Raw genomic sequence first — 5,954 nt, 5'->3', positions numbered from 1 at the left:
GACGTGATACAGCAAAACGGTTATGATTTTTGAAATCAGCGTACCCAAATTAGTCTTAATCACTTTACACATCTCCAGTAAAAAAAATTTTTTGAAATTTGTTGTTCAGTGTAATAAATGTTTTCTCTGGTCTGTTCTTGCTCACTTTCATCCACCAAAATGTAATTCAGAAAGAGTAAAACAATATATGAAATATGAGAATACCTTGGACATTAAAGATTTTAAATTCCCAATGCCACTAACAGATATTCCTAAATTTGAGAAAAAGAATAATCTTTCTATTAATGTATATGGATTAACGGATACAAACAAAGTTCAAATATTAAAAATTTCAAACAACTATAAAAATGAAGAAACACACATTGATCTTTTATATTTTAGTGTTGGAAATAATTCACATTACACATACATCAATAATTTATCAAGATTAATCTCTTCTCAGGTATTCAGAACAGCAAACAAAATATATCCTTGTAAGCGATGTCTTCATTCATTTCATACAAAAGAACGATTAGAACAACATTCAAAATATTGTAGTAAATCATAAATCAGCTGTAATTACAATGCCTAAACCTGGTGAAAAGATTTCTTTTGAAGATTATAATAAATCTATCATGCACCCATTTGTGATATACGCTGATTTTGAGTGTATCCTTAAAAAGATAAATACTGCTTCTCCCAATCCAAAATAATCATATACAAATAAATATCAAAAACATATTCCTTGTGGTTTCTGTTATTATATCAAATCATCTGTTGGAGAAAAGTATAACAAACTTGAACATTATAGTGGAAAAAAAGCTTCACAAGAGTTTGTAAAACGATTAGAAAAGGATTGTATAAGACTCACTAAATTAATGAAAGAAACAAATGAACCGATGAAATTAACCAAAGAAGAAAAATTAGAATTTAGAAAGAACAATATGTCATATTTGTGAGGGGGAAATTAAGGAGTCTAAAGTTAGGGATCATTGTCATCTTACTGGTAAATATAGAGGTCCCGCTCATTCCTGTTGTCATCTTAATTATAAATTACCTTCTTTTGTTCCAGTCTTTCTTCACAACAGCGCCAATTATGATACACATCTATTTATAAATGAACTTTCAAAAACACCAGGGAATATTTCTGCCATAACAAACACAAGTCAAAAGTATATTTCATTTACAAAAATGATATTCACAAAACCTTTAACTCGTATTAGGTTTCTAGATTCTTACAAGTTTATGGGAACACCACTAGCCGACCTCGCATCAAATCTAAGCTCCACGGACTCTTTTCCAAATCTTAATTCATTCTTTCCAAAAGAGGAAATTCTCACTAAAGAGGAAATTCAGATTAAAGAGAGAATTCAAAGTAAAGAGGAAATTCTAATTAATGAGGAAATTAATGAAGAAATTCTAACTGAAGATGAAATTCTAATTATAAAGAAAATTCGAACAATGAATGAAATTCTAACTAAAGAGGAAATTCTGATCAAAGATGAAATTCTGATTAAAGAAGGAATTCTCACGAGAGAGGAAATTCAAACAAGGAATGAAATTCAAAGTAAAGAGAAAATTCTTACAAGTAAGGGAATTTATCCTTATGATTATATGGATTCATTTATGAGATTTAAAGAAACACAACTTCCTTCAAAAGAAAGTTTCGATAATAACCTTTATGAAGAAGAGATAAGTGATAAGGAATATAAACACGCACAAGAAATATGGAAAATATTTAAGATAAAGAACCTTGGAGAATATCATGATTTATATCTAAAAACAGATGTTTTATTGTTAGCTGATGTGTTTGAAGCTTTTAGATCACTCTGTCATAATAAAAATTGTTATGGATTAGATCCTGCCCACTATTTCACAGCTTCTGGTTTAGCTTGGAGTGCAATGTTGAAAATGACAAAACAAGATATAGATTTAATCAGTGATGTTGATATGCTTTTGATGATTGAGAAGTCCAAGAGAGGTGGAATATCACAAGTATGTTCAAAAAGATATGCTAAAGCAAATAATAAATATCTTCCAAATTATGATAGTGAAAAAGATAGTAATTATTTGATGTATTTTGATGCTAATAATTTGTATGGATGGGCAATGTCTCAATCTCTGCCTTATGGTAAATTAGAGTGGGTGGAAGAAAAGGATTATGAAAAGGCTTTGATGAATATTGTTATTTCTTCTCAAGAGGAATTGAATGACGAAGAAGAAGGTTATTATTTTGAAGTTGATTTGAGGTACCCGAGTGATCTTCATAATAAGCATAAAGACCTTCCTTTTGCATGTGAGAAAGAAACCCCAAAGAAAGAATGGTTCAGTGATTATCATAAAAGTTTTAATATTAAAGGCAAATCAACAGAAAAGTTATTAACAACATTCTATGATAAAGAGGGATATGTTTTGCATCAGAGAAGCTTAAAACAGTTTTTGAGAGAAGGATTGAGAGTAGCTAAAATTGATAGAGTTTTAAAATTTAAACAAAGTCCTTGGGTGAAAAGGTATATTCAATTCAATACAGATATGAGAGCAAATACAAAAGTAAAATTTGAAGGGGACTTTTATAAATTAATGAATAATGCTGTATTTGGAAAGACTATGGAAAATGTTAGAAACAGGCAAAACATTAGATTCGCAACATCTTGGAAAGAAGCTTTGAGATTGATAAATAAACCAAGTTTTGAGAGAGAAGAGGTTTTTTCAGAGAACTTTTCTGCAATTCATATGAAAAAGGAAAGTATTGTAATGGATAAACCAATTTATATTGGAACAGCAGTTCTTGATTTATCAAAGATATTGATGTATGATTATTTGTATAATGACTTAAAGAAAGAGTATGGTGAAAATGTTTCATTGTTGTATATGGACACTGATAGTTTTATCCTAGATATAAAAACTGATGATGTTTATAAAGATATGAAGAAAAATATTGGAGTATATGATACAAGTAATTTCAGCAAGAAGAGTGAGTTATTTTCCAAAAAGAATGAAAAGGTTATTGGTAAGTTTAAGGATGAGTTGGGTGGAAAAGTAATGAGTGAGTTTATTGGATTGAGAGCAAAGGCATATGCTTATAAGTATGGTGATCAGATTGATAAGAGGTTAAAGGGAAGAAAGAAATCAATAACTTTTAGAAATTATTATAATTGTTTGATGAATAAGAAAGAAGAATATAGGAAAATGAATACAATAAGAAGTTATAAACATAACATATATAGTGAAGAAGTAAATAAAAAGGCATTAGGAGCCTTTGATGATAAGAGATTTATTGTAGATAATGGAATAGATTGTGTTCCATATGGATATTGTAGGATAGAGTGTATAAAATAGATTTGTATGATAGAGTGTATAAAATAGTTTTAATGATGGGAAGATGGGTTACGGTTTTTTAAGGGCTACCGCCGCATTTTTTCGCAATATATAAATGGTCAAACCAAGTATTAATCAAACTAAAGAGTGGAGAAAATCTCAGTCTTGGTATATAAATGGAAAACATAATGAATATGAAAAATATCAAATAAGTCATTGAAAAAATAACTAAAACAAAGGTAAATAAAACAAATAAGCAAATCAATTTAAAAACTAGTAAGTTAGAGGATGTAAAGATAAAAATGAATATCCTTGAATGGACTGAAAACTTTGATGGTTATCAATTGAACAATGAAAAAACAATTTACTATAATCTCAAAATGATATGTGGCTCAGGAGGTGGTCAAACAAGAGCATTAAGAGAAGTTTATCATTTCGTAATGGCACAAAAGGGGTATCTTAAAAAATATAAAGATTCAATTGTTTTGTTTTTCAATATTTTAGATGGGGATTATTGTGAAAAGAAAATTAAACTATTGAAGGAATTTGAGAATGAACAAATCTTTATAGGTTCAATGAGTGAGCTAAACAATATGCATCGGTTATTTGAAAAAGAGTGTCCCGAGGCTTAGACGTTTCAGATATTTATTTAGAATCACCTTTAACAAATCACATTACCACTTTACCACTTGAACAAATCTTTATCTTATTGCATGGGTTATTTGAAAAAAAGTGTCCCCAGGTTAAAAGGGGAGACAAATAAATATACCTTGGGAAAAAAAGGGGGTTTATTTGTTAGGGAAAAAAATATGAATCGCTGAAAATCCCCCATTCATTTACATGGGGAAAAGTGAGCCAGAATCAGAATATTCACCCTACTACCATCTGTAAAAACTGAAAAATCCTTTATTTCCAAACACCTGAAATGTTTTCAAGTGATTGTCATGAGTTTTTGTGATTGCCCTGTGATAAAATCCACAAATACATCACATTGAAATTGCCTGCCCACACAAAGATTTTTCTCGAAAAATTAAGCCACTCTGACAATCAAGCAAAATGTTCTCTTCAAATTTAAACTATTATTTGTGAGCAAACCATTCATTTTGGTGGATACTGTTGGAAAAAAAATTGTGAAAGTGATTCATTAATGAAGAAGGTGATGATCTGCAAAATTGTGTTGGTGCCGTTGAAGACTCAAAAAGATCAAATGCTGAAAATATGGAATTCAACAATGAAATTGTCGGCAATTAAAAACAAACAACCCTCCCCATCAGGGAATCGAACCCTGGTCTCCTGCATGACAAGGAAGGATACTCACCACGACACTAACGACAACAACACATCCACTTGTTTTCTATGTTTTCCTCAAAAGAATACCATCTGTAAAAACTGAAAAATCCTTTATTTCCAAGCATTTCAAATGTTTTACAGTGATTCTCTTCATTCGTTGTGGTGTTTGCCCTGTGATAAAATCCACAAAAACATCACATTGAAATTGCTTCCACACACAAAAATTTTCTCGAAAAATTCAGCCACTTGACAATCAAGCAAAATGTTCTCTTCAAATCAAACTTTTATTTTTGAGCAAACCATTCATTTTGCTGGATACTGTTGGAAAAAAAATTCTCAAAGCGATTCAGGAATGAAGAAGGTGATGATCCACAAACTTGTGTTGGTGCTGTTGAAGAATACTCAAATCGATCAAACATTGAAAATCAGGAATTTCAAATTAAAATTGTCGGCACTTAAAAATAAAGGATCTGCAAACTTGTGTTGGTGATATTGAAGAAGATTCAAAAAGATCAAATATTGAAAATAAGGAATTCAAAAAATGAAATTGTCAGCAATTAAAAATAAAAAAACTCTCCCCGTCAGGGAATCGAACCCTGGTCTCCTGCATGACAAGCAGGGATACTCACCACTATACTAACGAGGACAACACATCAACTATTTTTTTATGTTTTCCTCAAAAGAACACCATCTGTAAAAACTGAAAAATCCTTTTTTTCCAAGCGACTCAAATGTTTTCTTGTGATTGTCTTCAATCGTTTTTGTGATTGCCAGTTGATAAAATCCACAAATACATCACATTGAAATTGCTTCACCACACAAAAATTTTCTCGAAAAATTCAGCCACTCTGACAATCAAGCAAAATTTTCTCTTCAAATAAAACTTTTATTCCTGAGCAAACCATTCATTTTGGTGGATACTGTTGGAAAAAATTTCTCAAAGTGATTCAGGAATGAAGAAGGTGATGATCTGCAAACTTTTGATTGTGCCGTTGAAGAAGACTCAAAAATATTAAACATTGAAAATCAGGAATTTCAAAATAAAATTGTCGGCATTTAAAAATAAATGATCTGCAAACTTGCGTTGGTGCCATTGAAGAAGATTCAAAAATATCAAATATTGAAAATAAGGAATTCAAAAAAGGAAATTGTCGGCAATTAAAAATAAAAAAACTCTCCCCATCAGCGAATCGAACCCGGGTCTCCTGCATGACAAGCAGGGATACTCACCACTTTCCTGACGAGGACAACACATCAACTCGTTTTTTATGTTTTCCTCAAAAGAATACCATCTGTAAAAACCTGAAAAATCTTGTATTTCCAAACGCCTGAAATGTTCTAAAGTGATCGTCTTCATTAGTTTTGGC

General features: G+C 30.7%; 1 non-coding gene across 1 annotated transcript; it reads right to left on the bottom strand.

Moving 5' to 3' along the window:
• Positions 1-5,161: 5,161 nt before the first annotated feature.
• Positions 5,162-5,233, bottom strand: TRNAD-GUC (transfer RNA aspartic acid (anticodon GUC)). Its single transcript has one exon. It is a non-coding gene; the product is annotated as a tRNA-Asp (tRNA).
• Between the last annotated feature and the right edge of the window lie 721 nt (positions 5,234-5,954).

Source organism: Eptatretus burgeri, chromosome 3 (assembly GCF_056783735.1).
Source record: "Eptatretus burgeri isolate ZD-2024b chromosome 3, Ebu_testis_v1, whole genome shotgun sequence".
NCBI lineage: Eukaryota > Metazoa > Chordata > Myxini > Myxiniformes > Myxinidae > Eptatretus > Eptatretus burgeri.
This window is presented reverse-complemented; position numbering and strand designations above follow the sequence as displayed.